This window comes from Nicotiana tabacum, chromosome 7, assembly GCF_000715075.1.
Source record: "Nicotiana tabacum cultivar K326 chromosome 7, ASM71507v2, whole genome shotgun sequence".
In the NCBI taxonomy this organism is placed as follows: Eukaryota; Viridiplantae; Streptophyta; class Magnoliopsida; order Solanales; family Solanaceae; genus Nicotiana; species Nicotiana tabacum.
Window position 1 is genome coordinate 136,084,923 of NC_134086.1, and position 15,987 is coordinate 136,100,909.

Genomic DNA, 15,987 nt, shown 5'->3' on the forward strand with positions numbered 1-15,987 from the left:
ATGATTTGATTACACGAGTAGGTCCATATGATGTTTTTGAGTTAGTATGCACACTTGGTTGGAGTTCCGAGGGCTCGGGTGAGTTTCGGGTACGGGATGTTTTAGACTTAAAACCAGAAGTTGCAGGTCCCTGAACCCGCCAGTGCGGTCCGCACAAAATCGTGTGCGACCGCGGAAGGGGTCCAGTGCGGCCCGCGATTGGTTTCGTGCGGTGCGCGATGGAGTCTTGTGCGGTCCGTGGTCGGTTCTGTGCGGTGCGCGGTGGAGGACTGTGCGGCCGCAGTCCATTTCATGTGGTCCGCACAGGGCACTGGACCGCAGTACCTCATGAAGGCATGTGCGGCCGCAGTCCATTTTGTGCGGTCCGCACAGGGGGTCTGAGAGGGGTATAAATAAACGAGATTTTCAGATATTTTGCACTTTTCAAAACCCCCAAAAACATAAGAGGCGATTTTTCAAACAACATTTCTTCTCCAAATCAATTGTAAGTCATTTTTACCTAGTTTTCTTCAATAATTAACATCTTTTAACATGATTTCAACTTCAATCAATTATTTTTCATGGGGGAATTGGGTGTTTTGGGTAGAACCTAGATTTTTTTCTAAAATTGGGGATTTGGACCTCGATTTGAGGTCCGATTTCAAAACAAATTACATATTTGAGCTCGTGGGGGAATGGGTAATCGGGTTTTGACCACGTGGGCCCGGGGGCGGTTTTGACTTCTTAGGTAAAACTTTGGAAAACTCATTTTCATGCATTCAAATTGATTCATCTAGCATTTATTGATGTAATTAAGTAATTTATGGCTAGATACGAGCGAATTGGCGGAGGAATCGAGGGGTAAAGCTATAATTGAGACTTGAGTTGTGTTCGAGGCATCGAGGTAAGTGTTTGGTCTAACCTTAGCTTGAGAGATTATGATTTGTGTCCTATTTTCTATTTGCTTCTTGTCGAGTACGACATATAGGCATGGTGACGAATATCTATACGTTGATGTCAAGCATGACCGTGAGTCTTATATTATGATTTTTATGATTTCGTTGTATTATTCATACCTTGGTGAAGATTTCTAATTGTTGTATAATGTTTGCGGAAAGAATTGTGACCTATGAACATTGAGGAGCGTTGGCTCAAGTTGTATAGCAAAATTGTGAAAGTATAAGTGACAATTGAACTTTTAGAGCATTGGCTCGAGTTGTGAAACAAGTTGTGAAAGTATAAGTGATAATCGAACCTATAGAGCATTGGCTCGAGTTGTGAAGTGAATTGTGAAGTGAAATTGAGAAAGAGAAGAGATCATTATGTTGTCGCCCTTGCTGGGCTATTGTTGATTTATTTGTTGTTCCCTTGCCGGGATTTAATTGTTTAATTGTTGTTCCCTTGTCGGGATTTAATTGTTTAACTGTTGTTCCCTTGCCGGGATCTCTATTACTATTTTGTTTATTCACTTGCCCTTTTCTTGTGATAGTTGTTTAGGTGAGGAAGAGTGTTAAAGCACAAAGGGTGATGTCGTGCATTGTTTGTTATTATGAGGAAAGAGTATAAAACACGAAGGGTGATGTCGTGCCGCACGACGTACCATTCCGTGCCGATTCTATTGATTATATGGTGAGGAAAGAGAGTAAAAGCATGAAGGGTGATGCCGTGCATATTTTGATTAAATAAATGTTTTGGTGAGGACGAGAGTAAAAGCACGAAGGGTGATGTCGTGCACATTTTTTTTATTATATAACTGCTTTGGTGAGGCTGCGAGTAAAAGCACGAAGGGTGATGCCGTGCAATTGTTGATTTCTGCTTCCTTGTTGATATTCTAGTTATGTTGTTTCTTTCCTTACTTGATGCATTTCTATACAGAACTATTATCTCCCCCACAACATGTTTCCCCCTCCTGCTTGACTGGTTATTTCTGTATCTCTTTTCCGCTGTATATATATATATATATATATATATATATATATATATATATATATATATATATGAACTGCATAGGTTTATTTGGTAGTCTGGTCCTAGCCTCGTCACCACTTCGCCGAGGTTAGGCTAGACACTTACCAGAACATGGGGTCGGTTGTGCTGATACTACACTCTGCACTATGTGCAGATCTAGGAGCAGCTTTCGGACAGTAATTGAAGTGCTTCCTTCAGTCCACCCGGATACCCAAGGTAGACTGCAGGCGTCCGCAGGCCCTGACGTCTCCCTCTATCTCTATTTTCTGTTTCTTTTTCTTTGTTCAGAAACAGTGTATTGTATTTCTTCAGACCTTGTATATAGTAACTCTAAGACAGTCTATGACACTGTGACTTCAGGTTTTGGGTATTTGAGGTTTTTAAAAGTTGTAATGGACATAGCCTTGAGATATTTAATTGTTGACTTCCCCTAAATTATTTAAAGTTCTGATGTTATTATGTTATCGCTTTGTGTTTGTTAAAATGAAGAAATATGGAAGCGTAGCAAGTAGTTAAGGTTTGGCTTGCCTAGCTCCCATTAGCAGGCGCCATCACGACCCCCGAGGTTGGGAAATCCGGGTCATGACATTTGATCAGTGGATTGAGGAAAAAAGTCAACGAACTGAGCTTTTTCAGAACTGATTTCTACAATTTGATTCGAATTTGTTGACGATTTTGTCTTTTTTGATTTGTGGTTTAAGGAAAAATATCGAAGAACAGAGGTTTTGCAGAAAAGAGTATGTAATTTGATTTTAAATTAAAGATAAAAGATTTCCGTTTCAAATTTGATCTGAAGGTCGCTAAATCAATTAGAATAATCTGTTCCTGAATTGTAGCGCGCCTAATTAGGAAGATTCAACTACTAATAATTAGTATTTAATGAGTGGTATAATAATTGTAGAAAAAGTGTGAACATGACGGGTAAATTAAAAACTATGCACATATTTGGTAATAAGTCTCATATATGGTATAGGAAGGAATAATCCCTTAAAATATTAGGCAAGTTTAAGGAACCGTATATGTATTCCGCCAATTGAAAATGACAAGAAACAACCAATATTTTATGGGCCTAGAGTATGGGCCAAAATTTCAATCAGAAAGTTGTTTCCCGTTGGTTTCTTATGGGCTAAACATGGCCTCTCAAATGATAGGGTAAAAATTTCACGGGGCGATACCCATTTCTTTTTAAAACTTTTAACTTGTACCCACTTTTTAAATAACTTTAGCTTCCTTTCTCCTTCCCCTTCTCCTTCTTCATTTTCTTTTTTCTTCTTCTACAACGATGACTTCAACATTGCTCTCTTTGATTAATGAAGCTAAAGCAAATATACTGAGGACTTCCATTTGGATTATTATAACATTAAAAACCAGTTTCCTCATTGTCTGGAAACACAACTCCGTCATCCATTGCTGGAAATTTACTTGATACCGTGAATGTTTATGCACAAGGAACCCAGTCTTTAACAGTAAGTTTCAAATTCATTATTTCTCATGCACATGGAGCTTGTTCTTCTTTTTCTTTTCTCTTTTGAGTTTATTTTTTTTTGGCTATGAAACGTAGCTCTTGATATATTTAAAACATGAAAGTTAATAGAGTACACACTAGATGGAACTGAACGATGGATCCGATTACATAAAATCTAATAATGGTAAACTAAAGTTGGGTGAGTTATCAAAAACTATAACATCTTGATAGTGGAATTCCCCAGTTACAATACAAAAACTTCAGCTCTAGAGCTAAAGTTTCCAGTTACAACACAAAAACTTCAGCTCTAGAGCTGAAGTTCGCCAGTTACAAAATAAAAACTTCAGCTCTAGAGCTGAACTTCAAGCCCGACTACTAGAATGCTGAAGTTTTGCGTGTTTGCCTTTGCTACTTCAGCCATCGTGTGCTGAAGTTATGTGAAAAAGCGGGTACGCTTGCAATTTTTTTTACAAAGCGAGCACAAGTTAAAATGTGACACAAAAAGCGGGTATAGATGCAAATGCCCCAAATATTTTAGCATATATGCAAATATACCTTATGCCCGCTTTGCAAAAGAAATTGCAAGCGTACCCGCTTTTTCGCATAATTTCAGCACACGGGGCTGAAGTAGCAAAGACAATCACGCAAAACTTCAGCATTCTAGTAGCCAGGTCTGAAGTTCAGCTCTAGAGCTGAAGTTTTTGTTTTGTAACTGGCGAACTTCAGCTCTAGAGCTGAAGTTTTTGTGTTGTAACTGAAAACTTGAGCTCCAGAGCTGAAGTTTTTGTGTTGTAACTAGGAAACTTCGAAGTTTTTGTGTTGTAACTGGAAACTTCAGCTCTAGAGCTGAAGTTTTTGTGTTTGTAACTAGGGAATCCCACTATCAATATGTTCTAGTTTTTGATAACTCACCCAACTTTAGTTTACCGTTATTAGATTTTATGTAATCGGATCCATCGTTAAGTTCCATCTAGTGTGTACTCTGTTAACTTTCATGTTTTAAATATATCAAGAGCTATGTTTCACAGCAAAAAAAAAAAAGAAACTCAAAAGAGAAAAGAAAAAGAAGAACAAACTCCATGTGCATGGGAAAGAATTAATTTGAAACTTATTGTTAAAGGCTGGGTTCCTTGTGCAGAAACATTCACGGTATCAAGTAAATTTCCAACAATGGATGACGGAGTTGTGTTTTCAGACAATGAGGAAACTGGTTTTTAATGTTATAATAATCCAAATGGAAGTCCTCAGTATATTTGTTTTAGCTTCATCAATCAAAGAGAGCAATGTTGAAGTCATCGTTGTAGAAGGAAAAAAAAATGAAGGAGGAGAAGGGGAAGGAGAAAGGGAGCTTAAGTTGTTTAAATAGTGGGTACAAGTTAAAAGTTTTTTAAAAAATGGGTATAAGTTAAATGGGGGCGACCAAATAGGGCGCCCCGTGCAATTTTTACTTATATGTTTCATTTTCTGCTGACTAGTGGCGAAACTAAAAATTTCTCCAATGGTATTCAAATTTTAAAAAAAAAAAAATTTTTTTTTGATAAAGTGTATTCAATATGTGTTACATACCTTTTAACCATAACTAGTATTAACTGCGCGATGCGCGAACAAATCATTTCAAATTGCGATGTAAGTTGTTTGAATCATGTACAAATAACCTTAAAATATAAACCTGTCAGATAAAAATTATATAACATGAGAATTTAATGATGAAACATGATATGAAATTATTGTTCAAATCTCGTAGTGAACAACCAATCTTTTTAATATATATTTGTAGCAACCTAACTCCTTGATTTTGGTACTTGTATTTCATTTCGCTGTCGATGTTAAAAAATACTAAACATGTCATATTGTAATCTATCTTGTTCGAGCACATTAGATCATATTATCTTAACAAAATTCTTATTATCACTTTATTTTTATCTAGAAGTCAAATATATCTTATTCATCACATCACTTTTACATAAAAAAAATTTTTGTTTCTTTTTCTTATAGTTATTGTATTATTTAATATTTAATATTATTATACTATCATATAATTTTTTTATTAGCTTATAATTAAATTAATGTCTTGCTTTTTATCCTTTGAATAGTATTTAATAAAAATAAATATTTTATTCTTGAAATTTGGTATATTTTTATGCTTTTATCCTCACACTACCTCTATTATTTTTATGTACATTCTCTTCCCTACAACAAATGTTAATTAGTTTTTATATTAATATTTTACCTAGAGCCAAAATAATGTCATATTTTGTTTTAAATTGTAACTTTTTATTAGTTTAAAATATTAATACATAAGTTATTTGATTATCATGTTTCAAATGCATTGATTTCTCTTATAATTAGTTTTGTATTAGATGCAGTTAAGTTTTCTTTCTTTTTTAGCTATAAGATACAATTTAATTTTTAATTTTCATTAGTAAGATTACCAGTATTAGAATTTTATTTTGTATTTAATCATAGAAAAAAATTTCTTAATTGTTTGAACACATTATTTCTAAATATTGTAGTAATATATTTACTGCCATTTTAGTTCTTTACGTAATATTTTTTTTAAAAAAATAATCTCATCTCAAATTCAAATATTCTTATCATTCTATTTTCTAAAATGGACCGCATTTAAAAAAAATTATGCTATGCATTCAAACTCAAACTAACATACTCGATTCAGATATTAGTCACAGAAAAATATTTTCTTAATTGTTTGAACATATTATATCTAAATGTTGTAATAATATTTTCACTGTCATTTTATTTCTTTACATAAATTTTCTTTCTTTTTTAGTTTTAAGATACAAATTTAATTTTGGTAAAATTACCTATATTAGAAATTGATTTTGTAATTTAAAATTTTTATTTTTTATTATTGTTTTATTTTTCATAAGTAAGACTTCAATTTCGTGGTATTATCCATAATTTGAGCATTCGCATCATAGTTTTAAGAACTTTCTAATCTCAAATTCAAATAGTCTTTTATTTTAATTTCTAATAGTAAATTTCTAATAATTTTGCTATTTTTTAATCTAATATATAGTCTTATTACATTTTATGTGGTTTTTCATTAACTTGTAAATTTATTTAATATCATTATCAACTACTTTTCTTTAATAATATAAGATAAATATATAATTTTTTAATTATGAAATAAATATTTATTTTGTTTTAAAAACATTGCTCAAAAATTGGAATTATTTAAAATTTAATAATATTTTTAAGTATTGTATATTTATTTTATTTTATTTTCTAAAATTATGATTTATAAATGTCCTTACATTATATCTAATTTATTTTTATTGTTCAATATTTTTAGTTTTTTATTTTACTATTAGACTTAAGTTATGTACTTATATTATGACTTTTCTTATCATAATATAATAAACTTTCTCATCTCAAATTTAAATAAGTTTTAAACTTTTTCCTATGATAAAAAATCTTAGTTTTTTTTTTCTATTTATTCTTTACTATTGATTTTATATTATTCAATACCTAATATTACTACATTGTCATGTGAATTATTATTAGTCTGTTTGAATTTAATATCTATTTTTACCATACTCATCTATATTATATTAAAATGAGAGTGGTATGCATTGTGGTTAAGTCAAGTGGCAAGCTAAAATGAAGCTACTTGGCAATTTTAGGACAACATTAATAATTAGAATTTATATATAGAAACATAATTATAATATATAATATTTAAAGTATTACCACACTCATTATAATATAATATAGATAAAAATTTAAAAACTTTCTCATCTCAAATTCAAATAATTTTTATCATTCTATTTTCAAAAAATTATGTTATGCTTTCAAATTTAAACTAACTGAACTTAATTCAAATATAATCATAGAAAAATATTTTCTTAATTGTTCGAACACATTATATCTAAATGTTGTAGTAATATTTACGTATAAAATATTCGTTTGCACGATTTATCAATATTAATATGAATTTATTATTCTTGTTATTAAAATATCTTTTGTTGATTATTTAATTTTTCTCTTACCTTATAAATAATTTGTATACTTTATGTAAGATCTTATTTTACTGCTTGAAATTATTTAATTTTTAAACTCAATAAATTCTTAATATCTTAAGTAAATCTTAGTTTTATTTTATATTTTAACTTACTCCAAAGTATAACTGGTTATAGGTTATCTCAATTTACGTTTCTATATATTTTTATTTTTTTCTATTATAATTTTTAATTATTTTTCACCTCCATATTTTTAGCTAATATAGAAAAAATCTATGAGTAGATCAATATATAAATATAAATATAGATATAGATATAGATACAAATATACATATAAATTTAATTATAGATATATAGATTAGATTTGTCTAAGATCTATTTAGATTATGTATAAGATTCATTAAACTACTTCCATTAATTATGTTTCTATATATAATTTTTAATTATTAATATTGTCCTAAAATTTTCAAGTGGCTTCATTTTAGCTTGCCATTTGGCTTAACCACAATGCATACTACTCTCCTTTTAATATAATAATAGATATAGATATTTTACCTCTATACGCAGTGTAATTTTTCGACAAAGTCACGCGGCTTCGCCACTGCTGGTGACGAGAAACATCTCTATTTATAGGCCGCAAAGACTTGCTAATAATAAATTAATTTGATACCTTTTAGTGGGCATATTTGACGCAAATTCAAATTAGTTGGATCAGTAAATTTCGAATAGCGTTTATCTAATGATAAAAGAAGAAGATAGGCCCTAGTTTAACGGATTGGAGCGGTATTGTTTCATAGACTATCAAATAACAAAATGAGTAATACATATTTGGTCAAACTTCTAAAATCAGTTTAGTTTGAAAAGTGTTTTATATTAAAAGTATTTTTCAGAAAAGTACTTTTGCTAAAAAATAATTAGTGTTTTGCTAATTAATTTTAAAAGTACTTTTAAGTACCAATTAACGTCGGACCAAGCTTTTAAAAAGCATTTCTAAGTGTACTTTTTCAAAAATACTTTCTTTTTTTTAAAAACTTTTGACGAAAAACCCTCCTCTCAAAAATTATTTGGGCTTTCACTCAAAAGTTCTTTTTTCTTTCTAAAAATTTGGCCAAACATAATATAAGTAAGAATGGACCTAGTAACCAACAAGAAATGATATATATATATATATATATATATATATATATTAGTCTGACATTTACAAGACCTTACAAGAAAATAAATAACACCTAACATGTTTTACAATAACTCTCTCCTTTCTTTTCAAAATTCAATTCCACTTATTTGGATGCTTCTTCACCGACAAACTTCACCATTTATATCATCTGATATTGTTCTACTATAATTTATTTAAGTAGGTCAGTGATTCCATGAGAGCATCTCAAGTTGTCTTTTTTCATTTTAGGATGTCCTAAAACCCCAAATGTCAGCCATTTCTTTCTAACTGTTGTAGGACATGATTCTTTTAATTAACTTAATTAGATGGTTCAAATAAGAGTTCGCAAAATTAATTCTGCTTATATAAATGTCTTGAATCCACATTTTTCTAAAATTTTCTGTCATGGCCATGTAAATAAGAGTAATTGTTCATTAAAAAAAGAAGGTACCGTTGAATACCATGATTTGAGTACTATATATCCAGCTCTTCAAATGGTAGTGGCAATTATTAAACAAAAAATAAATTGAGCATATTAAGCTCATTAGATTAGAAGAAAGGGTAAGGAACATTATCCATAAAACAAGGCTTCCTTGTTTATTGCATTTAAAAAAAAAAAAAGTAAACTCAAAATGTCCACAAAATCTTTTACTTAATTGCCAAGGTTGTATAAGTAATGACAAATTGTTACAAAATATTAGGATGAAGTAATACAAAACATAAGTCATCAATAGCTTTTGCCCAATGTGGGGATACAACCAAGAAATTTAAAATATCAATATTAAAACCGTAAATATAATGTGTCAATACATTAGTTATAAAATAACAAGTGGGCTTTAACAAATATGTACTCTTTATCTAAAGATAGAAACCAACATTCTTTCCCTATTATTAGTATTCTTACGAATTTAGATTTTACTTCTCCTGCCAATATGAGAATTAATTAAAATCACATATTTGATGGAAATTTTCAGCACATGCTTAATAATTCTTACCTTTCCTTCCCTTTTTATCTTTACTTTTATCCCTCGATGAATTTCAACTATGACTGGGTGAAATTCAAAAATAGCCAGATTTACAATTAGTCGTTCAAAAATAGCCCAGTTTCAAAAGTAATCGAAATTTAGCCCATTTTCATATAAACATAAATTTGAGCGAAAACACTGTTCAAAACCCGGAAAATACGCCAGTATATTATGCTGGAGTTCCAGCATAAGTATGCTTAAACTCCAGCATATTATACTGGAATTCCAGGATAAGTATGCTGGAACTCCAGCATAATATGATGGAGTTCCAGCATAAGTACACTAGAACTCTAGCATAATATACTGGAGTTCCAGCAAGTATACCAGTCCAGCATAATATACTGGAGTTTGGAGAACCGGTGCTCCAGTCTCTAGTATATTATATTGTGCTCCAAACTCCAGTATATTATACTGGAGCCAGCAAAGTATATCGGTCCAGCATAATATGCTGGAGTTGATACATAGGTGTACCGAACTCCAGTATATTATGGTGGACCGGTCTCTGTTGCAGCAAAATAGTGGCTATTTTTCATTGACTTGATAAACAATGGCTATTTTTGAATGACCAATTCGAAAACTGGTTATACCGTGCTATTTTTACATTATGACTATCAAATAAGCATTAAGCAAAAAGTAAGTTGAATAATAAAAAGCAATGTGCACATTTGAATTAAACTCGACGAATTGTGTTATGGAACTATCATTGAAAGTCTTATATATAAATGGAAGTGGTAGGGTTTAATTTGTTCTCTTTGCGTCCCAAGATATTTAGGAAAAAGGATGGTCCCCATTGGTTATCTAAAAAAAATAAAAATATTATTGAGGTATTACTTTTTTATTTTGTTTAGCAAAACAAAATGTCTTTGTTACTTTGGAAGTGAATAAAATATTTAATTTGCCTGATAAATTTTTGTGGTTAAAAAAACTATAACTGTTCGCGAATTATTTTTTCAAGTAGAAATACTTAACAAATTGTCACGACCCGGTTTTCCCACCATCGGGTGTCGTAATGGCGGCTACTATTTGAGCTAGGCAAGCAAAATATTTAAAACACCTTTCCTGCTTTCTTTCAAACAATATAATAAACGAGACAAAATCTAAGCGGAAGACTTTAAATCTAAAGCAACTGAAAACCAAAAGTGCGGAAATTTGAACCAAAATGCTACCCAGAGTCTGGTGTCACTAGCTCACGGACTACTACAAAATACTACAATCAATGTCTGAAGGGAAAATACATCATGTTTATCTGATACAAGATAAACAAACAAAAAAAACATGGAAAGGGACTTCGGCCTGCGAATGCCAGCTAGGCTACCTCGAGAGTCCCTGGACTGAAGATAGCTCCCAGAAATCCCATGTGCTGGTAAGTGTCTGGCCTAACCCAGGCGAAGTAGTGACGAGGCTAGACAGTACGTACCACAATTAACTTGTACAGATATATATATAGATATATATACAACAAGTGCAAGAAAACAATAACAAGATAATACAAAGTAAAACTGGGAGGGGACATACTATCGGGGAGTAACAGATAAAAATGAAATATCGGAAATAAGCAGAAGAGACTCTGGTTCCCATGATATATATATATATATATATATATATATATATATATATATATATATATATATAAGTGGACGGTGTGCCACACGATCCCATAATATTATATATAAGTGGACGGCGTGCCACACGATCCCATATTATCATATATAAGTGGATGGCGTGCCACACGATCCCAATTCATCTTCATCACAGTGCACAATATGTCACCGGCAACAGAGGCCAATAACCAAGTGGACGGCGTGCCACACGATCCCATAATATCATATATATATATATATATATATATATATATATATATATATATATATATAAGTGGACGGCGTGCCACACGATCCCATAATATCATATATAATATCTGACTTCATATAGTAGACCCCTTCAGGGAAGAATAACAACTCAATACCTTTAACCCGGCAAGGGTACAACTAACAACCCAAAATATCCCGACAAGGGAGAATATATATATATCAGTCTACACATCCCGGCAAGGGAGTATTCACAACATATTCTCCTTTTAAATCATCCTTCCTCAACCATTCACATTATATGAAACTTATCAAATAAACAAGGAGCTTGTGTCACATTATTCGAATTAAAAGCAATCAAGACCCACGGTCATGCTAGACCCGGTGCATAGATAACCGTCACCATGCCTATACACCGTACTCCACATTAGAAAGTAGCAAATATCATCCTAATTCTATTCCCTCAAGCCAAAGTTAGAACAAACACTTACCTCAAATGCTCCAAACTCAACTCACGCTTCTAGAATAGCTTTACCTCTTGATTCCACCACCAATCCGCTCGGATCTAGTCATAAGTTACTTAATCACATTAATAATTACTAAATGAATCATCCCCAATGCATGAAAATAGATTTTTCAAGGTTTTCCCAAAAAGGTCAAAAATACCCCAGGACCCACGTGGTCGAAACTCGAGGTTCGGACCAAAACCCGGTTACCCATTCCCCTATGAATCCCAATAGATGATTTGTTTTTAAATCGGACCCCAAATTGAGGTCCAACTTCTCAATTTGTAGAAAACCTAGGTTCTACCCAAAACACCCAATTTTCCCCATGAAAATCTTTGATTTGAAGTTGAAATTATGTTAAAAGATGTTAAGGAATAAAGAAATTAAGTTAGAAATCACTTACCAATCGTTTTGGAGAAAAAAAAGTTGTTTGGAAAATCGCCTCTTAGGTTTTGGGTTTTTGAAAAGTGAAAAATGACTGAGATTTTCCGAACTTGTATACCTTTCTGAGGACCTGGCGCGGACCGCACAAAAATGTGTCGCGGCCGCGCCGAGTGGGAGAAAAGTGGGGCTTCTCTGAACCCTTCCAGCGCGGACCGCACTGTTTTGGTACGCGGCCGCGCTGGCTTACCTGAAACCCTAGCCCTCAGACTCAGCCATGCGGACCGCACAAAAATGCATCGCGGCCGCGCGGCTCCAGCGCGGACCGCGCGGAAATGACCGCGGCCGCGCTGGTGTCTGCAACACCTAAACCTGCATTTTCTTAAGTCCAAGACCTCCCGGGCCCCATTCAAAACTCACCCGAGCCCTCGGGGCTCCAAACCAAACATGCACACAACCTTAAAAATATCTTACGGACTTACTCGTGCGATCAAATCGCCAAAATAACATCATATACATAGGATCAAGCCTCAAACACATGATTTTCTTTCTTCAACTTTCATAACTCAAACTCTCCATTTTTAGTCCGAAACACGTCATATGACGTCCGTTTTTAGCCAAACTTTACAGATAGTGCTTAACACATATTTAAGACTTGTACCGGGCGTCGGAACCAAAATACGAGCCCGATACCTATATTTTCTAACTCCTTTTCATTTCAAATTTTCATATCAAATTTCAGAAAAACAATTTCTTTCAAAAATTCATTTCTCGGGCTTGGGACCTCAGAATTTGATTCCGGGCACACGCCCAAGTCCCATATTTTTCTACGGACCCTCCGGGACCGTCGAATCATAGGTCCGGGTCTGTTTACCCAAAATGTTGACCGATGTCAACATTATGCATATTAATACCAAAATTCATCAAATGTTTCACATAATTCACATATTCTAACATAAAAAAAAACTTTTCGGCTACGCGCTCGAACTACGCACGTAAATCGAGGCAACTAAAAACGAGGTTTACAAGGCCTCGAAAGCGCGGAACAAAGAAGAACTACGGTGATGACCCTTCGGGTCGTCACACAAATATTTTGGCTTTCACTTACAACTATGAAATGTAATCTGGTGATTTTGTCATGAATATTTTTCTATCAGTTGGATATAAGGTTTGGGTCGTGGGTCGCCCATGTGGACTGATCCGACCCGTTTTAAAAAGAGATAAACCTAAGGAGGTTACACGTAGGTTTTATAACTCCTAAAACTACCGCACGTTTTCTTTTGAGAGACGTAAGAACGTGGAGTGGTGGTTTTCATAGGTAGTTCTCCCCATCTCCTCTTTTCTATATACTTCTCTTCACTACAGAGATTCAGTAGTGCAAAACACTAAAAAGGAAGAACACAATGAACTTTAGGTATTTAGTTTGTGAACAAAAACTCTGTTTCCTGGAGATTCAGAATACGATTTGGGGCAATTCTTTTGGTGGTGAGTTCAACGGTTTTCGCTGTATCTATAAGGTACACAATTCGTTGTTCTCTCCCCTCGGTTTAATCTATGAATGGTATCAGAGCAAGGTTTAATTGATTCTTAGTTTGTGACTGAAAGATTGAAGAATTAAATCTGCATAAAAAAAGGTTACAGTATTAGGTGCTCAATTTTTCTTGTGTATATTGTTAGAACGAGAATCGAGTAACGAAGATATTAGAATATTTTTATGTTATGTACTTTCTATGGAATAACCCAATGTTAACAGACGTTGCTCTTTGTTTAATTTGTCTTTTGTCTCGTTCTGATAGGAATTCTCTTAATTGGGAATCAAGAGGAAACCTGATGAAATTAATTGTGTCTTTTGCTAATATAGACAAATATTTTGTTGCGGTGGACAAGTTTAAAATAACCTAGATGCTTATCAAAGTAAACCCAGATTCCTTCTTGATCCATGTTATTACCAAATTTTTTTGAAAAACAAAAAGGGCCATGTAAGTAGCACTCCACTGAAAGGGTATATACATAGAGGAATAGTTGTATATGGGGTACAAACAAAGGATCATCGCTTTACTGTGTGCAAGCAATTACTACATTTTTTAATTTAAAAAAAAAAGCATTATGAAAGCTTTATGTAGTATCACCAAGTTGTCACGTGTAGACATATCTGGTTCTAATTCTTTTTAATATTATCAGCAATATTTAATTGTTCTCAACATCTATTCAAAGACTAGTCACATTATTATTTAATTGATTTGGTGCCCATGTGTTGATTACAATTGTGGGTGTAAAGAAACCTACATATGCTAAATCAATTTTCGTGTATGTGCTACTGGTTTAGTGAAGTACATATTTTTATCAATGCTTGGTATAATAGTAACTGTGTTCCAGCTTTACTAAGATCATTAATAAATATATTAAGAATTGGCCAGAGGAATACACTTGATTTCTTAAATAGAAACTTCGGTTAGACTTAATTCCTTAAATTAATATCCTTCTATAAGTAATCGTGATATATGTTGTCACATTGAATGGTTGGAGCCATTCTTATTGTTTTCTTGGTCCTATTTCAGATATGGCTGAATAGGGACAAGTTCGAATTACTCCAAGTGGGAGTTCTCGAAGTCAAGGAAGGGGACAACGTAGAAGGGTACGACGTCGCAGGACTTATTTCTATAATGATTCAGTCTCGGAGCCTGAAGTCATCAGGAATATCCCAAGAGCGAGACAAAATACGTTAAGGGATCGCAGGGCTGAACGAAGGGAAAGAGAAAAGAAATTTAGGAAGTTTAAGGAATTTAAGATGGGCCCTGATGTTTCCGTTCCTGAACATGTATACTTTTTTAAGATAAAAAGAGTTGAATTGACTAATTACGTAGAAATTACTGATTGGGAAGTATTAGCTATTTTAGCTAACTCTCTTCGAGAGCCTTGGGGTGAAATTTTAACTGAAATTTATCATGATGTTTGGCCTAGTGCACCTTTTAGCGTATATGAGCAAGAGTTAGTGTTCGATTGGTATATGGATGTCCTAGCAAACATGTAAATTGTTATTATGTATTTTATTTTAATGAAATTTATATTATTTTTTTTGTCTCACTAGTTACATACATTGTTTATCATATCCTTTTGTAATGGATTGAGACTTAAAATATGTACACACTAAGAAGTGATCTTAATATTAATTAAAAATATTTAGATATAGATAATGAATGAAAACGTAGTGACCGTTTGATTCTATACTAAATGTAGTATTAATATTATAATTAATTTTCTTGAGTGTGTAATCACATGCATAAATTAACTGAAGTATATATTGATGAGTTAAACTTGTAATATTGTCTCTAATAACAGACATGACATCAAAAAGTATCATTGCTGACTTGAACAAGGGTGACAAACCGAATGGTGAAAATTACGATATCTGGAGTCGTAAGATGTGGTATGTACTCGAAGAGCAAGATGCTCTTGAAAGTATTAACCATGTTATGAGTCATCCAGAGGAGGGTAACACTGCCCAACACAGGAGGGATCTGGAAACTTACAATGTTTGGAAAAAGAAAGATTCCACTGCACGTGGAATTATTGTAAGTTCAGTTGCTGATGATCTTATCCACGAATGTAAGCAATATCCTACTGCTCAAGCCATGTGGTCACACTTAAGAGAGGCATATGGGGGTACGATTGTGACTCGCCTTCGACAGCTGACAATCAAGTTTGACACGTACACAAAG